Here is a 20,659-nt window from a genome sequence, read left to right on the forward strand (position 1 = left end):
AGAAGAGACTAGAGAAGAGAAGCACACAGAGAGGAGACACCAGCAGTGTCTGGGCCCACTGGGCCCAGAGCTCTGGGTCTTAGCCATGGAGAGAGCAGGACTCTGGGGAGGGGGATCCAGGAGTCCGCATGTCACTGGTCACCCGGAGCCAAGACCCACAGGCCCAGTCCCTCATCTCTCCCGACACAATTCACTCTCTAACTTACTATCCTTCGGAAATGATCCCGCTGGCTTCATGCTGACTGACTATGGTGGAAGGAACAGGAAGTCTCCTTCCGGGCCACCAACTGTTGCTCAGTTCCTGCCCTGCTCCTGCCCCTCCTCTATGAGCAGGTTCAACCTTCAAATTTAGGTTAAAGCCACTTATCCAGAAAAGCTCCCAGAGACCCCCATCTGCCCTCTTTTGGCAGCCTTCAAAGCTCCTCTGTCATTAATTGTTTTAGTTAATTATTTGTTTAATGTCTGCCTCCCTTGCTGCTGCTGCTAAGTCACTTCAGTCGTGTCCAACTCTGTGCGACCCCATAGACGGCAGCCCACCAGGCTCCCCCACCTCTGGGATTCTCCAGGCAAGAACACTGGAGTGGGTTGCCATTTCCTTCTCCAGTGCATGAAAGTGAAAAGTCAAAGTGAAGTTGCTCAGTCGTGTCTGACTCTTCACGACCCCATGGACTGCAGCCTACCAGGCTTCTCCTTCCACAGGATTTTCCAGGCAAAAGTACTGGAGTGGGGTGCCATCGCCTTCTCTGCTGCCTCCCTTACTAAAACATAAACTCTCTGACAGCAGGCAGACATCCTGCAAACCTGGCCACTTGCACATAAGAAGCATCAGTGAATACTTTTAGGATTTCTGAATGAATACAATGCAACGATTCTTTGGCAAAGACTTGTTCACGTCATGGTCGGAACTGGAAATGAATTATCAGTCTAGACCATGGTTAGAAAACTCTCTGTAAATAACCAAAGAGTAAATATTTTAGGCTTTAAGGGTTTTGGAAATCCTCTGCTTATGTTCTTCCTTGTTTGGGTTTTATTTTGAAAAACTTTTAAAATGTAAAAAGCATTTTCAGCTTGGGTCTGTGAAAGCCAGGCCCAACTCTACATATCAGTCACATCTAAATTTCAAACATATACACACTCAGCTCTGCAGGACAGTACTCACACAATTTTTGTCTCTCTTCTTGTTGCTGTTTGTAAAACAAAAACTAAAGAGTCAAGATCTACTTCTGATACACAGAATAACAGAGCAGGGCAGAAGATGCTCTGTTTTCTCCATTCCTGTAGGTCAGTAGAGAACATCTGGTCTCCCAGGACATTTTCTGAGGGGAAATAAAAAGCTTTTTCCCTATAGAACTTAAATTTGTCTGCACCTCACTGGATCCACACTTAGGAAACCATATCCCTCAGTTCTCAAGTGATTGATTATTATTACAATAAACCCATTTTATAAATACATCTTACAGTAGGCCTGCAAATGGTCAGAAGACTAATTAACTCTTTCCTATAACTCAATCTTGTATATGAAAGAAAACAAGGGAAACCAGGTCTTGTGTTTGTGTGTGTATGTCCAAGAGTGAAAAACATATGTGTGTGTGCATCGAGTCAAAAAATTATCAAAAGTGGGGAGAGGGCTTCCCTAGTGGTCCAATGGTTAAGAATCCATCTGGCAATGCAGGAGACACGGGTTCAATCCCTGGTCCAGGAGGATTCCACATGCTGCAAAGCAACTAAGCCCGTGCACCGCAACTACCGAGTCCACCAGCTGAAACTACATAAGCTCGCGCATCCTAAAGCCTGTCTCCATAGTAAGAGACGCCACCAGTGAGAAGACTCAACAAAGAGTAGGCCCCTGCTCACGCAACTAGAGAAAGCCTCTATGTAGCCATGAAAACCTAGCACAGCCAAAACAATATGTATTTTTTTAAAGTGGTTGGGGAGCAGTATGGGAAAGAGGGAAGCACAGAGCCAGAGCTTTGTGCCTTGAGGAGCAAACACCCTTCAACCTGAGCATCTCAGCTGCAGCTTCCAGCCCTGAGCGGCAGCCTGCGCTGAAGGCCATCGTGCCACAGCACCCTGGGATCCCACCTCCAGCTCTCCAGCTTTCTCTGTGGCAAACTCGCCCTGGGGTTGAAGTCCTATGTTCACAACAGCCCAGGTGCCCTGGAGGCTTCCTCTCACAAGCCTCTTAGATGAAGACATTTATATCAAATCCCACACATCTCAGGGACAGGGAGTGGAGGAGATGGGGTTCTTGATCCCACAAGCAATTCTGAAATGACCTGACTCCTTCAAAACCCTCTGCTCCCTTGAAACTCTCCTTGTTCTTCCTTTTGCATCCACTCCCTCTGGTCCTTCTCTCCCCCGCTAAGTCCTCCACCTCATCCCTCACCACCCTGTTTCCACCTCAACTCCTATCACTGTCACCTGCACTTAGGAAGATAACTCACCCGTGACCTTGAGCCCTGCCTCCCGTGCCTCCTGCACCCCCACAGAAACCATCTTGTCCACCACTGGGAGCTTGACTGCTTGCACCAGGCCTGAGTCTGAGCTCACAGCCCTCAGGGCTCCCTGTCACCCTTGGGTTGAAGCCATGACTGAAAAAGATCCCACCTCCTGTGTCCTCCTGTCTCCCCCACTCCACCCCCAGCTCACCTACCACTTCCCCCTCCAGCACCTAATAGCCCTCCCTGGGGTTGGCAGAGCACCAAAGCACTCTGCCCAGGATATCTGTAAGACCCACCCTCTCTCACTTTATCCATGTTTCTGCTCAGCTGTCACCTCCACCCAGAGACCCTCCTGACCGCCCTTTCGAAAACAGCTCACCCAAGGTGGATGAGAGAAGGATTGGGATGTTAGGATGAGCAGTTGCAAACTATTATATAGCAAATGGATAAACAACAAAGTCCTACTACAGAGCACAGGGAACTGTGTTCAACATTCAGTGATAAATCACAATGGAACAGAATATTGAAAAAATGTGTGTGTGTGTGTGTGTGTGTGTGTGTGTGTGTGTGTATAAATAACTGAATTACAATTACTTGGATGTACATCAGAAACTGGGCTTCCCATGTGGTACTAGTGGTAAAGAACCCACCTGCCAATGCAGAAGATGCAAGAGACACCGGTTGGATTCCTGAGTCAGGAAAATCCCCTGGAGGAGGGCATGGCAACCCACTCCAGTATTCTTGCCTGGAGAATCCCTTGGACAGAGGAGCCTGGTGGGCTACAGTCAGTCCATAGCGTTGCAAAGAGTTGGACACAACGGAAGCAACTTAGCATGCATGCACACACATCAGAAACTAACACAATGTTATAAATCAACTATAATAAGATTTTTAAAAATAATAAAACGGCACCTACCACCCTTTCCCAAGACCCCCTCCATCCTTCAGAGAGCACTTGGGCCCTAAACTCACGTGAGTCTCAGACCATTCCTCCTTGTGGAATGTCAGCTCCATTTCAACAGATGCCTGAGTCTATTCAACACGTTTCCCCAAAATTTCAAGGCCTGACACGGAATCACCAATTCATGTTTGATCACAAGTGAATCAATACATGGATATCTAATCCCCAACCACGACCTTCTGGCTCTGGTTATGCAATCTCCTGTAAACCTCTATCCCCTACATGGGCCCTGAATCAGTCACGGTCACAGGTGAGGTCACTCCCCTGCTCAGCAGGTCAGTCTAGACTCTACCACCACAGCCAAGCCTTCACATACCAGCAGCCCAGTCCCTCTCTCCCTGTCACATCAGCCTGGCTGTCCCCCTGTCCCCTGGCTATACCTCAGCACCTCAACACCATGTAAGACACATGTGCTACCTGTTCTCACTTTACCATCTTAACTATAAACCTCAGTAAGGCTCAACCCTGCTCTGCATTCTCAACTCAGCTTCCAGTTGCCTCCCTCAAACCACTCTTTCCAGTGAGATGATAAACTTCTCAAAGTTTTTACAAAGTTTTATTTACTGAGAACATGGAAGAATCTGGGACTGTGTATACTTGGAATACCCACCCCTGCACCTCCAATGGTACCCCACTCCAAAACTCTTGCCTGGAGGATCCCAGGACGGAGGAGCCTGGAGGGCTGCAGTCCACGGGGTCGCTGAGGGCCGGACACAACTGAGCGACTTCACTTTCACTTTTCACTTTCATGCATTGGAGAAGGAAATGGCAACCCACTCCAGTGTTCTTGCCTGGAGAATCCCAGGGACGGGGGAGCCTGGTGGGCTGCCGTCCATGGGGTCGCACAGAGTCGGACATGACTGAAGCAACTTAGCAGCAGCAGTACCTCCTTCTGCCTCCTTTTCACGGTGGACACCCTGCTCCAGACAAAAGCAAGTTCTTCCCTTTGTGTCCTGAATCGAATTCCTTGCTGCATGCATGAAACTTCACTCTTTAACTGTTCCTTCTCTCTGAATCATGAACATGCCCTTCTTGACCAGACACTTCCAGAATCTCAAATACATTAATTTTTTAAAAAGTCTCCCTGACCCCCACATCATTCCCTACTACCAGCTACTGTCCTATTTCTTGGTTTCCTTTCACATCAAAAATGCTAGCTATATCATGAGAAAGTCTACAAACAACAAAGTATTGATGAAGATGTGGAGAAAAGGAAACCTTCATACACTGTTAGCGGGAATGCAAATTGGTGTAGCCACAATGAAAAACAGTATGGAGGTTTCTCAAAAACTAAAAACAGAACTACCATATGACTCAGCAATTCCACAGCTAGGCACATATCCCGGAAAAATGATTCAAAATGATACGTGCACTCCTACGTTCACAGCAGCACTATTTACAATAGCCAAGACACAGAAGCAACCTAAGGTCCGTTGATGGATAAAGAAGATGTGGCACGTAAATACAATGGAATGTTACTCAGCCATAGAAAGAATGCAATAATGCCATTTGCAGCAACATGGATGGACCTAGAGTGTATTATGTTTTGTGAAATAAGTCAGAAAGAAAGGAAAAATACTATATGATATCACTTATATGTAGAATCTAAAAAATAATACAAGTGAATGTATAAAAAACAGAAACAGACTCACAGACACAGAAAACAAACTTATAGTTATAAAGCAGTGGGGAAAGTGGGGAAATTTGGGGCATGAGATTAATGAACACAAACTATCATACATAAAATAGATAAGCAATAAGGATTTACTGTATAGCACAGGGAATTGTCCCCAGTATCTTGTAATAATCTACAATCTGCAAAAATACAGATTTACTGTATGGTATACCTGAAACTAACACAATATTGTAAATCAACTATACTTCAATTAGAAAAAAAACTGCCAGAAACTTGCCTGGTGGTCCAGTGGGTAAGACTCTACACTCTTAATGCAGGGATGAAGGGTTCGATCCTTGGTCAGGACCCAGTGCAGCTAAATAAATAGATAAATACTAGAGAAAAAAAAAGAAAAGCCTGCCAGCTAGAATTACCGACACCTGCTACCTCTGGCCCCTCTTCCTGGTTCAGTCCACTCTGCGCTGACAAGCCTAATCTGACCGCTATCCTGAGTGCAACAGACACCGGTAACCAGCATGACATCAAAGACATTCTCACTCCATGTCCATGCCCTCAGAACGTTCTCACTGTTGACTCACTCTGACTCCTTAGAACACCTTCCTCTCATCCTCTGATGCTCCATTGCCTCCACCTTGCCAGCCACGGTCTCCTGAAGCCCTTACTGGCTTCTCTGCTCAGTGTGTTAAGTACATCCCATGGCCTCCACTCCACTCTTTCCATTTTTCTCTCCTAATGTCTAACCTGGCTGCACACACTCCTGCCCCTTAACACTGGGAAGGCCTTCTTGATGACATCAGGAGGACAGCAAAAGGACTCCTCCTTGGAATGCTTGAGGCATCTACATGAAGACCCTAAGGATCGTATCCTAAAACAGGCGCCTGGGGAAGAATGTGGAATTTTCAAGAACCACCAAACCGGCAGTGAGCTCTGTTTCCTCTGGGATCCTTCATTTGGACTCAAGGAAGCCTGAGACCCATAAGAGGGCATCAGCACTGGCTGGGATAGCTGGAGGGGGAGATTTGGCCACATGCATCAGTAATCTGTCAAAATTCACCCCTTGACTGCCAAGGTCCAACTCTGGAAAATCTATCACAGATAAATGACCAAAATGAAGCATCACAAGATTACTGTGAAGATTAGATGAGGTAACACATATAAACTTCTCATCACAGTTCCTGGTACAGTAAAAAATGGCTTGTTACTAGTAAAAAAAAAAAAAAAAAAAAAAAAAAAAAAAAAAAAACCTGAAATGTCCAAAGACATAGATTAAAAAAAAGGATAGTTTTATATAGATGACAGCTTACTATACAGTCATCAGAAATCATGTTATTATAGAATAATCATTCAAACACATTCAATATATGAAAAGGAAAAAGAAAAGTAAAACTCAGTAGATGTCACTGGAGAATACAAGTGCATCAAATTGCCACAAATAACAGAAAATTAATGGGAAATAAATCATACTACCCTTCCAGTATGAACTGAATTTGGGGGCAATAAAACATACCTAGTGATTAAAGAAGGCTGAACACCAAAGAATTGATGCCTTCAAACTGTGGTGCTAGAGAAGGGTCTTGAGAGTCTCTTGGACAGCAAGGAGATCAAACCAACCAATCCTAAAGGAAATCTACCCTGAATATTCATTGGAAGGACGGATGCTGAAGTTGAAGCTCAAATACTTTGGCCACCTGGTGTGAAGAGCTGACTCACTGGGAAAAAAAAAAAACAACAACAAAAAAACTGACGCTGGGAAAGACTAAAGGTAAAAGGAGAAGAGGGCAACAGAGGATGAGATGTTTAGATAGTATCACCAACTCAACAAACATAAATCTGAGCAAATTCTGGGAGATGGTGAAGAACAGGGAAGCCTGGTGTGCTGTAGTCCATGAGGTCACAAAGATTTGGACATGACTTAGAGACTAAACAATGAGAGATTAAAGAAAAGTCTTCAGTAGAGGAAAATTCCAGCCCCAAAATGCCAAGATATGACAATATTTGAAAATCACAATCCTTAAGTGTTTACTTAATGAATAGATGGGAAACCCATTAGAAAAAGGTCAACTGAAAAATCTGCAATTAAAGATCAAGCTGTCATCCCCAAACCCACATGTCATTCAGAGTCAACACAACAGAGGCTGGCAAGCATGTAAGTTTAGTCGATGGGCAGGGGGGATGCTTGTGATGCTTCATTTAGGATATTTATGATATCTTTATCTATGATAGATTTTCCAGAGTTGAAACTTTGGGGCCAAGGGGTGAATTTTGACAGATTACTGATGCACGTGGCCAAATCGCCCCCTCCAGCTATCCCAGGCAGTGCTGGTGCCGTCTTATGGGTCTCGGGCTTCCTTAAGTCCAAATGAGGGATCCCAGAGGAAAGCTGTCTAATCCATAGCTTACCCACCAAGCACCCATGCTGTCCCTCTGGGGAAAAAGACCTGAACACTTAGCAAAGGTCATATCACGTCAGCCTGGACCTGTTCTCCTCTAGGGTGGCAGAGAGCTCTGTGAATGCCTACTTAACAGACTAGTGTTGCCTTTGAGGGTTAGTTACCCTAACCCTAAACAATTTCTATTTACATTCAATATAATAATGCCATTGCAGCGTATTAAAAATTACATTTTTGAGATGCATACTTAAGTACCTGAGATTCAAATGGCATGATGCCAGGAATTTATCTCATGTCAGTCCATAAAGCAAGCATGGTGAGGGTGGTGATGAAGCTGTTTCAGCATTAAAAACGCTGATAACCATGAGAGCTGGGTGATGGCCTGTGGGCCTTCATCACACTTCTGCTTTATGTATGATCACATTTTCACAATAAATATCTTCAATCATGCTACTAAAAAAAAAAAGGTTTAATGACATGGAAAAATATGTCACAAGTATTACATGAAGTAATCAAAATTACACAGCTGAACAAAATATGTTCCTGATTCTGCAAAAATAGCAGACATAACTTTCCTTATTAAACAATCAAATTGCTACGGTGGGAACATGACAAATTTCCAGGACCTGCACACTAGCTGGACTGCAATGAACTCCCATTCCCACCAAGGGATAAACTTTGACCAGAGCAGGGGGGATGGGCAGAGACACAATCTTCTCTTTTGCTTCTTGCATTGATGGCTGGGGATTTAATCAGGACACACTGGCCCCATCAGACACTGCAGGCCTTGCACCTAAACTGGGTAGAACAGGCTGACCCAAAGCTGCTTCTTCACTGTACAGACCAGCTACTGTGACCAGGAAACACAGGACCCAGGTTCCCTCCACATCCCCTTCCCTACCCAACCTACCCCATGTGACACACAGTTGGGGTGCCCCCTAAGTCCTGGTCCCCTCACTCTGCTCCTTGATCAGAGCGTCTGTTTCTAGACTGGACATGTTGACCACAGCAATAAATGTAAATAATTGGCTCTCGAATATGAATAACCATAACTTTTCTAAGTGCTCAGCTATTTGATGCTTCATTTTATTTCGTATTTTCATTTTTTATTTAATCAACACTGTTTACTGAGCTTTTACTATAGATAAAGCAGCTCTAAATTAGTTTACCAAAAACCTACTTGCTGAATGAAACAGCATTCACCTGATGACAGTCAGGGAACTTACTAGTCATTCAGTTCAGTTCAGTTCAGTTCAGTCCCTCAGTCGTGTCTGACTCTTTGCGACCCCATGAATCACAGCACGCCAGGCCTCCCTGTCCATCACCAACTCCCGGAGTTCACTCAAACTCACATCCACTGAGTCAGTGATGCCATCCAGCCATCTCATCCTCTGTCGTCCCCTTCTCCTCCTGCCCCCAATCCCTGCCAGCATCAGGGTCTTTCCCAATGAGTCAACTCTTCACATGAGGTGGCCAAAGTACTGGAGTTTCAGTTTTAGCATCATTCCTTCCAAAGAAGTCCTTGCAGTCCAAGGGACTCTCAAGAGTCTTCTCCAACACCACAGTTCAAAAGCATCAATTCTTTGGAGCTCAGCTTTCTTCATAGTCCAACTCTCACATCCATACATTAGTGTTCTCCAATAATTTCTGCACTAACCCCCTCTCCCCTCTCCTCATTTGCACTTACACACTTACTGACTTCAGCATGTGGTGCCTCTTTGCAGTCACCCACTACAGTATCCGTGGCAGCGGAGGAGGGGTGGGGTGGGGGTTGAGGGGCAGTGGTTCCAGGACCCCCTTGGGACCAAAATTTACAGATGCTCAACTCTCTTTACATTGCCTAGTATTTGATTATAACCCACACATATCCTCCCTTTAATTCATCTCTAGATTGCTTACAGTACCTAACATGATGTAAATGCTATGTAAACAGTTGTAAATACAATCTAAATGCTATGTAAACAGTTGTTGGTGCCCAGAAAATTCAAGCTTTGCTTCACAGAACCTTCTGGAATTTAAAAATATATATATTTTCCATGTGCAGTTGCTGAATTGGTAGATGCAGAGAATACATGGATACAAAGGGCTGACCGTATCTATAAATATTAATAGTCCTCTTGCTTTGCTAAGCAAATATCACAGGGCTAGATAAACAGGAAACAACAGCCAGAGGACAGTCATAAAGGACTATGTACCATCACAACAAATCTTCTGGGGCAATGAGGTAAGATCACGGGTCTCTGCACTGGAGTTCTGTTGGGTAGGTAAGCAGTGACACCATAAAACATAGAAAACATTTGTCTGGATAGAACTATACGATATAAAGGGCATGTCTACACCTACTGTCAGCTTTGTAAAGCACAGCAAGGATTTATCACCATGATTTCAAAGACACCAACTGAGGAATTCAGGTTCCAGAATGTGCCTGATGTCCCAAGACCAGAAAGCAACAGAGCCAAAACTGGACACACACTCCACTTTCCTAATTCTTATTCCAGGCATCTTCCACTTCTGTGTGGGCCAGCAACTCTGAGAAAGGCTTCTGACCAACATTCTGTACTAAGATATAAAAGACAGAGACCACGAGTTCTGTGCCCTGTGGGGGTTCACAAGCTTGTCACAATGAGCAAAGCTCCAGAAGGAACACTCTAAATGCACTCTATATAGGACATGCTCTCTTAATTAAACATTCTGAGTGGAAAATGGGTTTGGGGCAGGGGGGAATGCAGCAAAGACAAGATACAACGAAGCACTTAGGAGTCTGTGCGTGCATGTGTGCTAAGTCACTTCAGTCACATCCGACTCTTTGTGACCCTATGGACTGTATCCTGCCAGGCTCCTCTGTACATGTGATTCTCCAGGCAAGAATACTGGAGTGGGATTTAGGAGCCTATCATTTATCAAAGAATGTCCTAGGTCCAGCAAGGATATTGTCAGGAGGAAAACATGCTCCCTGTCCTTCACTGCCAGCACTTTAACAGGACAACACAGGCAGGACACTCTTGAAAAAGAAACACAGAGGAACAGTGACAGCACACAGCAGGGCAGCCTCCGGCTCCTTCTTCATCTACTGGACACAGTATAGTGTCCAGACAGGAAGAGAAACTTTCAATACAGAAACTCACCCTTGGAGACAACAGGAGACCTTTCCCCCACTAGCCTGAATGATGCATGGAATTTTTCTGGTTTTACTGTACTTTTTGTCATTATTAGAATTGAATTACTCAATGACAATCTACCCCTTAATTTTCAGTATTTTAGAACTAGAAGATATCTCAGAGATGATTTGACTCACTCCTCCAATTTGGCCTGTAAAGAAGTCAAGGCCTAGATATTTGAGTGACATCCCAGATTATACTTGGGGGAAGGCTAGGTGGGAGCTATGTGTTATGTCCTATAACATCATTAATCTATCAGTTCAGTTCAGTTCAGTCACTCAGTCGTGTCCGACTCTTTGCAACCCCATGAATCGCAGCACGCCAGGCCTCCCTGTCCATCACCAACTCCCGGAGTTCACTCAGACTCAACGTCCATCGAGTCGGTGATGCCATCCAGCCATCTCATCCTCTGTCATCCCCTTCTCCTCCTACCCCCAGTCCCTCCCAGCATCAGAGTCTTTTCCAATGAGTCAACTCTTCCCATGAGGTGGCCAAAGTATTGGAGTTTCAGCTTTAGCATCAGTCCTTCCAATGAACATCCAGGACTGATCTCCTTTAGAATGGACTGGTTGGATCTCCTTGCAGTCCAAGGGACTCCCAAGAGTCTTCTCCAACACCACAGTTCAAAAGCATCAATTCTTCAGCGCTCAGCTTTCTTCACAGTCCAACTCTCACATCCATACATGACCACTGGACAAACCATAGCCTTGACTAGACGGACCTTTGTTGGCAAAGTAATATCTCTGCTTTTTAATATGCTATCTAGGTTGGTTATAACTTTTCTTCCAAGGAGCGTCTTTTAATTTCATGGCTGCAATCACCATCTGCAGTGATTCTGGAGCCCAAAAAACAAAGTCTGACACTGTTTCCACTGTTTCCCCGTCTATTTCCCATGAAATGATGGGACCAGATGCCATGATCTTCGTTTTCTGAATGTTGAGCTTTAAGCCAACTTTTTCACTCTCCTCTTTCACTTTCATCAAGAGGCTCTTTAGTTCCTCTTCACTTTCTGCCATAAGAGTGGTGTCATCTGCATATCTGAGGTTATTGATATTTCTCCCAGCAATCTTGATTCCAGCTTGTGCTTCTTCCAGCCCAGTGTTTCTCATTAATCTATAACAGTGTAGAAACACACAATGGATATTTTTTCCTTATGTGTATTTTTTAATGCTTGAAGGATGAACAATATAAAGGCTGTATTTTGAAAGGCATAAAACATAAGTTTTTGTTTCTATAGGCCACATACCTGATGCAAACTGAATTTAAACAAGAATCTCATTATGTTAATTTTTTCTGATTTTATAGCTCAGACATATCTAATAAATTTCTCATGAAATCCAAAATTAACTTTCAGTTGAAACAGTAAGAGGAAATGATAGGCTTCCCTGGTGGCTCAGTGGTAAAGAATCCTCCTGCCAATGTAGGAGACATGAGTTTGATCCCTGGTCCAGGAAGATCCATATGCTATGGAGCAACTAAGCCCATGCACCACAACTATTTAGCCTGTGCTCTAGAGCCAGGAACCGCAACTACTAAGCCCACGTGCCCTAGAGCCCACGCTCTGCAACAGAAGCAGCCACCACACTGAGAAGCCTGTGCATGGCACCAAAGAGTAGCCCCTGCTCTCCACTAGAGAAAAGCCCCTGCAGCAATGAAGACCCAGTTCAGCCATAAATAAATAATTAAAAAAAAAAAAAAGAGGAAATGAGGTCATTGCCCAGCAAATATGATGTAGTGAAGAAAGAGAGATCACGTATTGTGAATCATCATATACAGATGACCTTTGCTGGAGTAAGAAAAAAGAGATAAGGCCAAGTACCTTCAAATTGATATTAACATGTCTAGTGTCAGATTCACAATGCTGCAAGTTTTACAGGGATAGAAAGCCTCCAAGGAGCTCTTTAGAGCATAAACATCTAGAACTTCCTTGAGAAAAGAAAGCCAACATGTGGTCAAATGTCTGGAGAGATCACAGGAAGCTCAAGGACCCAACTAGGCCCCACTTGTGGAGACAACGCAGCTCACAAAGGGCTCGGTACAAGCTGGGGAGCTCTTTGCTCCCCAAAACTCAGAGCCCACTGAGCCCACAGCCAATGCTGGTCCAGACATTCTCACAGGAAGATGCCCACTGGCATGCTCTAAACACCAGGTAAGGAAGGGAAATGGAAATATTTTAAATTTTATAAAACCCTACAGACTGAGTATAGATTTGCTGGTTGTCTATGTGAGCCCTAATGGTAAATGCCTGTAATGTGTCTTCATAACTATTTTGAAGAAGTGGACTGCTCTGCATGGTGACCCAGGACTCATGTATGATGCATCTTTGTTACGGGACACTGAAAATACGGAGAAGAGCAGTAAAAAAAAAAAAAAATTGTGCTCAACATCAACTACAGTAAACCATCACTCAGACACAGCATTCAAGTGACTGGGTGTAGAGAGCTCTGACTACAGTCACTGCAGTCTACTAAAATTTATAGAAATCTATAGTTTTGGCTTTTTTCAAGGAAGAAGAAACTGTGCCACTTCAATTGATCAAGCTGAAATATGACAAGAACAAGCTGAGAAATCTAACCTAAAGAATCTAATAAAATCCACCAAGGATTATCACAGAACATATGTGAAAATGACAACCGACTCCTTTTCAGGACCTATGTTAGATTGCGGATTTCTCTGATAATTTCTTCAAAGATTGTGAAACAAATGAAAGTTCAAAGGAAAAAAAAGTCAGAAATGTCAAAAGGAAAAATGGTTTAAAAAACTTAATTTCAATCTGTGAAGATAAATCCATAAGTGACTATAATAAATGGAAGCGTTCAAATAGCTCTAGCTAAAGAAGTTTTACATATTTAAAGCAGTCCCAAATAAAAGAAATGAGACACACAGATCACTGCTGCTGCTCTGAAATTTTGAAGTCAAATATCACTGACTCTTCTAGCGGGAGGGCAAGTCAGTGGTCAAGTTCAGCCTTTCCAGGGTCGCGGTCACATCAGTAGATCTCCAACCAGTCTCTGAACAGTGAACTCACTCCTCCCAAGACAAGTGGTTGCCAGGCTGGACCCTCTGTGAGGGATGTCTCTCTGATGCTGAGTGAGCCACACAAAGTATTAGCAAATCCAGCTCCTCCATCCTGGACACATTCGATCTTCTGCTTCAATACCTACTGTCCCTGTCAATGGAGAGCCACAGAATACTTCTGAGAAGAGCATTAAGAGTTCTGCTGGAAAGGAGGCAGTGAGGTTTGCTTTAATTTTGGAGGTATGTTTTAACGGGAGACAGTGACTGGTGAGTCTGAGGAGAAGATGTGAGGAACTTGCTAACTTGCACACCTCCCAGACTTCTGGCTTCAGAAACTGTGTAAAGGGCTCTGCACATGCTATTACCACCCACCAGGCAGGCAATGAACAAGGGAGCAGAGTGGATTTAGAGAAGAGAGAACGTCAGCTTGGATCTCCTCCCACAGTCATATAGAGATTTTTTTAAGACAAGAGGAAATTTGCATCTGGAATTCATAGAGACATCTGAGCCAGAAATTGGAATATGGAGTCATCCATATGTAGGGAAAGGACTGCCCAGGATGGGTGTTAGGGTGGACTAAGCTTGAGGCCAGGGGAAGCAACATTTAGTAAGAAGGGTTCAGTGGAAGAAGAGGACCAGGAGAAGGGAGCAAAAGCCAGCGCAAAATGTAGGAGGCAAACCAGGGAGAAGCATTCAGCAGAAACCAAAGAAGGCAGGGTTCTCTGTTTGGATAAAATACACAGTTGTTTAAATGACGCTTTTGAAGTATTTTTGAATAATCAGAGATGGCATTAATGTTGGCTGTAAAGCACAACATACTAAATTAAAATATTAATGTTTTGGAGTTTGGGATTATAGCTCCCCACAAAAAGCATAGATTCATGAAAACTAATGATATATAAGGTCAAAGAGAAAGTCATAACAATTTAGAGAATCTACACAATATATACTATGTTCTATAACTGTTTCAATTATTTTGCTGTAAAAAAAAATTAAAGGGCTACCTTTAAAACCCATATGACTATTGTGTTATTGTGATTTATAATAAGATATGCATTTGGTCTTTGTCCAATTTCTGGTACAGAGCTCATTAAACCCTTGGAACTTCCTAAGTGATTAGAGTGGAAAAAAAGGTGTCTTGATATTCACAGCAAGCTTTTTCAACTACACCTGACTTTATGTTAATGCAGTGACTTTCGGAAGAACCTCAGGATGGGGGCTGGTTGTCAGGAGAACCCACTGTGTCATTAGAGTTGGGACCTTCAGTCCCACCCCTGACCTCCAGGGAGGAAAGGGGAACAGAAATGGAGACCAATTCAATCACCAGTGGCCCACAATTTAATCAGTTGAGCCCAAAAGGACAGGGTTAAGAGAGCTTCTGGGTCGGTGAACACATGGAGATTTGGGGAGAGCGGTACCCAGGTGCTCCCTGCCCTTTCCCCACACCCTGCCCTGTGCATCTCCCATCTAACTGGTCCTGAGTTATATCCTCTTATAATACACTGGTAATCTGCTGAGTGAAATGCTTCTCTGAGTTCTAGGAGCTGCACTAAAGATGAATTAAACCCAAGAAGGGGGCTGGTGGAACCTATAAGCTGCTCAGTCAGAAGCCCAAGTGGACCTGAAGAGTGAGCAGCCTTGCAGGACTGAATCTTTAATCTGCAGGACCTGACACCATCTTCAGGTAAACAGTGTTGTCAGAATTCAGTTGAACTGCAGGACTGCTTCGTGGTGTGGAAGGAAAAAAAACCACAGATCTGAGTTAGTGTTAGAATCGTAGCTATAAACCATAGATATTACTGACTAACTTTTAGGTTTAAAAAATATTCACAAGAGAGATCCCATAAAACTTACAACAGAAAGACAGTGAAAATGTTTTTTACCCCAACAATAACTAGAAATAATACAAAAGTAAAATTCCTATAAGCAATGAAATACAGGAAACACCCAGAAACTAGCTCAGCAAAGAAAACACAAACCAGCTACAAAAAAGTCTAAAACTCCATTAAAAGGACATGAAAGATGATCTGAATAAATAAAGAGGTCTTCCACTGTCTTGGAGGATATTATTAAAATGACAATAGTCCTCAAAGTAATCTACAAATTTAATAAATTGAACACTATCAGGACTTTTTCAGAACCTCAGCCACTTAATTTAAATTTATATAGAAAACTACAAGCCCATCAGTAGCTAAGTCCTGATAATGTTCGAAATGTGAAAAAGGAGACACTTCTCCTCTGGGTAACAAGACGTACTGCAAAGTACATTTATGAGAGCTGTTTGGTACCCAATGAAGATAGAAAAATACAATTAAAGGAAAAGAACAGACCCTCAGACATGGACTTATCCACATACAAGAACGATATAAAGTTGGCATTAAAAACCAATGAGTAAAAACTCTTTAGTAGATGATGTTGAGAGCACTGTCTTGCCAGGTGTGTCATACCACACACTCAGGTCTCTGGACAGAGCAGATGTTTAGATGCAAATGATGAAACAATAACACTATGGAAAGCTGTGAATGAGAGAATGCTGGTGACCTGGGCCTAAGAAGCAGTTTCCTAAATGAGAAGAAAATATCGCAAACCATATATGAAAAACAGATCTGATGATATCAAAATTAAATACTTCTGTTCAACAAAGGACACAACAAATTCAAAAAAAGGATAAAACACTAGGGGAAGAGATGTATAACATCTAAAATTGATTCTATACTTAAGATTTTAATTGAATCCATTCCAAATTGTTTAAATAGCAAGATTAATAGCAAGTTAAAGTAGGGCATTCTTTGTCCTACAGAGTCTTGGAGGGGCTAAAGACAAAGTAAAGACCACTCACCAAGCCATGACTGAAAACCAGGCCACAAAAGCAGTGGCTGCCTCTTCTCTGATCTGAAAAACTTTGCTGTACACCCGAAACTAACACAATATTGTAAATCAACTATACTTCAATTTTAAAATGGTTAAATAAATTGCTTTTTAAGTATATATGGTATATGGGACTCCCAGATGGCTCAATGGTAAAGAATCTCCATGCCAATGCAAGGCGACGTGGGTTCAATCCCTGGACTGGAAGGATCCTCTGGAGAAGGGGGTATCCACTCCAGTATTCTTGCCTGAAAATCCCATGGACAGAGGAGTCTGGCAGGCTACAGGTCATGAGGTCACAAAAGAGTTGGCCATGACTTAGTGACTATTCATATATAATGTTATATTTATATATATATATGTCAGTTTATCAACTTTAGTCTCAGGGCAATAGGGAACCACTGTAATGTTTCTAATCTGGGAGTAGCCAGTTCATCTTTGTACTTTAAATAGTTTACTCTCAGACCTCCCTGGTGGCATAGCGGATAGGAATCTCCCTTGCAATGCGGGGATGCTGGTTCGATTCCTGATCTGGGAAGTTTCCATATACCCTAGGCAACTAAAGAACAAGTGGCACAACTACTGAGCCCCTGTGCCGCCACTACTGAAGCCCGTGTGCCCTGGAGCCCGTGCTCTGGAACAGGAGAGGCCACCACAATGAGAAGTCTGTGCACTGCAACTGGAGAGTAGCCCCCACCCTCTGCAACTAGAGACAGCCTGCACACAGCAACAAAGACCCGGCACAACCATAAGTATTTTTTTTAATAGTTTACTCTCTTGCCTTGTAGAGAATTACTGGAAAATACCCAGACTGAGGGCAGGGAGAATATTTAGGATCTCAATGTTGGATGATCTGTTCTAGCATAAGTAGAGGCAATGGGAACAGAAATTACAAGCCTTATCAAAGAGAAAATTTTAGAGTAGAGAAAATGGAAGGAATGATTGATGTCAAGCTCAAGTATGGGGAGGTGGGAGAACCAAAGAGTACAGTAAGGCTGGATGCCATGCCTTGGTTGTGAAACTGGGAGGCAGGTGTTTAAAGTGTGGGGAAGAGAGTGAGTATAGTTTTAGACTTGGTGACCCTCCAAGACCTGTGACAGCTCAGCAGGATGTGCCTAATGCAGGACAGAGGGGCCAGAGATGCAGACAGCTGTCCACTGGATCTAGATGGTGATGAAGCCAGAGGCGGTGGGCCCAGTTATTATTCTGAAGCAGATGGTACTGAAAATGATCTGTGAATTTAGAATCAAATGAGGCTCCTTAAAGATACCATCCAAGCCAGAGATAAAACGCTTCCAGTATTACTTCTTCACTTACATCACATTTTCAGCCCAGAGACAAATATCTCTCCACCTCAATCACTGCAGTTTTTATTTAGTCTTATTTGCCCACCAATAACACATCAGATCCAATGGAGTCAACACATTTTTAAATTTTTCCAAAAGTGAAATAAAGACACATCAAATCCTATATCCTGAAGCAACTGCCAGGATACTATCCAAATATTTTATACCCTGAAAGCCATTTAACCAAAACAGCACTGCAAGCAAAATGAGGTATAATTGCTGACCATCCTGGATAGCTGCAGAGTGTAACACCTCCCATGGAGAAATCACATCTCTCACCTCTCCCAGGAGGCAAGCACTGGTCTGCAGCTTTGAAAGGTGTTGGGTAGGGGATAATATGTATAATATATACATATTTTACAATAGGAAAAATATGAAAATATGTACAAGTACATATTTCTAAAGTCTGTCTCTAATGTAACCTCATTGCTTATATTACTCTTTTCAAAGATAACACTTGTATGTTAATAATGAAGAGACTTATGGCTTACAAAACTTTCCTCAGAGTATTCAAATGCATTTATTTGGAATCCTGAAATAGTTCTTTTCTAGTCCATTTGCTTCTTAATGAGCTTAAACAAGCTGCACTTCTTGAAGGCCAATACAACTTTTTGTTAAAAAAGTAAAATACAGAGAAGCTCTCAAAACCTTTTATCTTTTTAGTCTCTTAAGAAATTTTTCATGCCAATGCAAACTTTTAAATAAAATATCATGGACTCATAAAAGTTATGTGAGTAAGCATATATAATACTAGGGAAGACTGAAAACAAAAACCAATATACTAGAGCATATTGAAATAAAAGAAAGAATTAGTAGTAGTAGTTTTATTGAGAGGTTTAAACTAAAAGGAAAAAAAATAAAAAAATAAAAATAAACTAAAAGGAAAACTGCAAAGCCTATACAGCATTCAAGAATCAAAGACTTATTATAGACAATGTATCTAAAAGGATTTACACAATGTATTTGTGCCAGTATTAGAAAGACTCCATACACTGTAAATCCCTGGGTCATAACACTGTACAGCACAGTCTTCTCTCCTGGAGATTTCCATAAAACAGGTCCACCACCCACCACACCCACACTTACTACCTTGGTGTTCAGAACACAAGGTCCTGAGTACACATCAGATAGCAGCATTCCAACTCAAATCCCCTTTAGTAACATTTAACATTTGATCAAAACCATCAAGGTTTTACCACCAGCCAGTGCCAAAAGCATCTTTACTCCATGGTATAAAGGATCCTCCAGCATAGGGATTTTCTTCCACTCTAAAGTTAGTGAAGTTCTAAATACACAAAGTATCATTACTAGAAAAAAGTTAACTCTTAAACCCACAACTTATATATGAATTGAAGGATTGGATGAGACTTGGAAGAAGCCGCTTCCCAGCAGAATTACATTCACTTTTGCAACCTGGGAAACCTAAGAGGGAGGAAATTATCACTGGGGACTTCTCTGGTGGTACAGTGGGTAAGAATCTGCCTGCCAAGGGAGGGAACACGGGTTCAATCCCTGGTCTGGGAAGATTTCACATGACATGGAGCAACCATGCCTGTGTGCCACAACTTCTGAGCCCCAATTCCAGAGTCCAAGAGCTGCAACTACTGAAGCCCACATGCGTAAAGCCTCTGCTCTGCAACGAGAAAGCCACCACAATGAGAAGTCTGAGCATCGCAGTGAAGAGCAGCCCCCACTCGCCACCACTAGAGAAAGACCACACAAAGCAATGAAGAACCAGCACAGCCATAAATAAGTAAATAAATAAACTAGTTAAAATTAAAAAATAAATCTTTGCCCCATCTTACAGGAAATAGGAGGGACACTTAAAAAGGGAGGCCAATGGAAAGACTTCTCAGCCTGCACTCCTGCTGCAGGGCTGCTACTGTGTAAAGAAACAATTTAAGTGTCACAGAATTCTTCACATGTGCACTAGATCCCAGAGAACTACCATCAAGGACCATTCTGCCTGTAGTATAAAAAGAGACCGAAAGGAGTAAGGTTAAACATTTTAAAGCATAATTTTAAAACACAACAAAAGCTTAATGTTCTCAAGAAATTACTCTATTCCCCGCGAAAATTAAAAAGGGGAATTTTTGACCCATTGCAGCTCTGACATAACATAATAAAGCTACCAATAGGTCCAGGGTATGCCGGACACTGGCTCAATCACAGAATAATGGCAGTAATTTCCCATGCAATCAATCCCTCGAGAGACATCCTTGAAGGGAAGACACAAAAGCTTCCCTCTCTCTCACCCACAGTGGAGCAGGTGTCTAAGAACAGCACTCCCTGGCATCCTCTGCTAGCATCCAATAAACGTTATCTCTTGTTCTTATCTTTCTGTTGTTACATTACTGTATTACTACCCTTTATTACTGCATTATTACCCTTTCAAATAAAACCCTGCATTACTACCATTTCAAATTGACTAGAAGTTTTATTTTCTGTGTATTTATATATTTAACATTCAAAAAATCTCAGAAAGTTTTCAGTATATCCAATAACTTTATATTGGATATAAATTATATCCCACAAGTCAGTTGGGAATGAATGAAGATGGCAGAGGAACAAGACATGGAGCTCATCATCTCCCCACAGATACATCAAAAATGCATCTACATGTGGAATGATTCTCACAGAACATCTACTAAATGCTGGCAATGGACCCCAGACCTCCAAAAGGGCAAGAAAATCTACATGCAACTGGGTAAGGCAAAAAAAAAAAAAAAGAGAAAGGAATCAGGACAGGACCTGTGGCCCTGGGAGGGAGTTGTGAAAGAGGAAAGGTCTCCTTGCTGGCGGGGAGATCAGCTGGGACAGAGCGGGAGCTTCGGAGCCTTC

This window comes from Bubalus bubalis, chromosome 4, assembly GCF_019923935.1.
Source record: "Bubalus bubalis isolate 160015118507 breed Murrah chromosome 4, NDDB_SH_1, whole genome shotgun sequence".
Taxonomy (NCBI): Eukaryota; Metazoa; Chordata; class Mammalia; order Artiodactyla; family Bovidae; genus Bubalus; species Bubalus bubalis.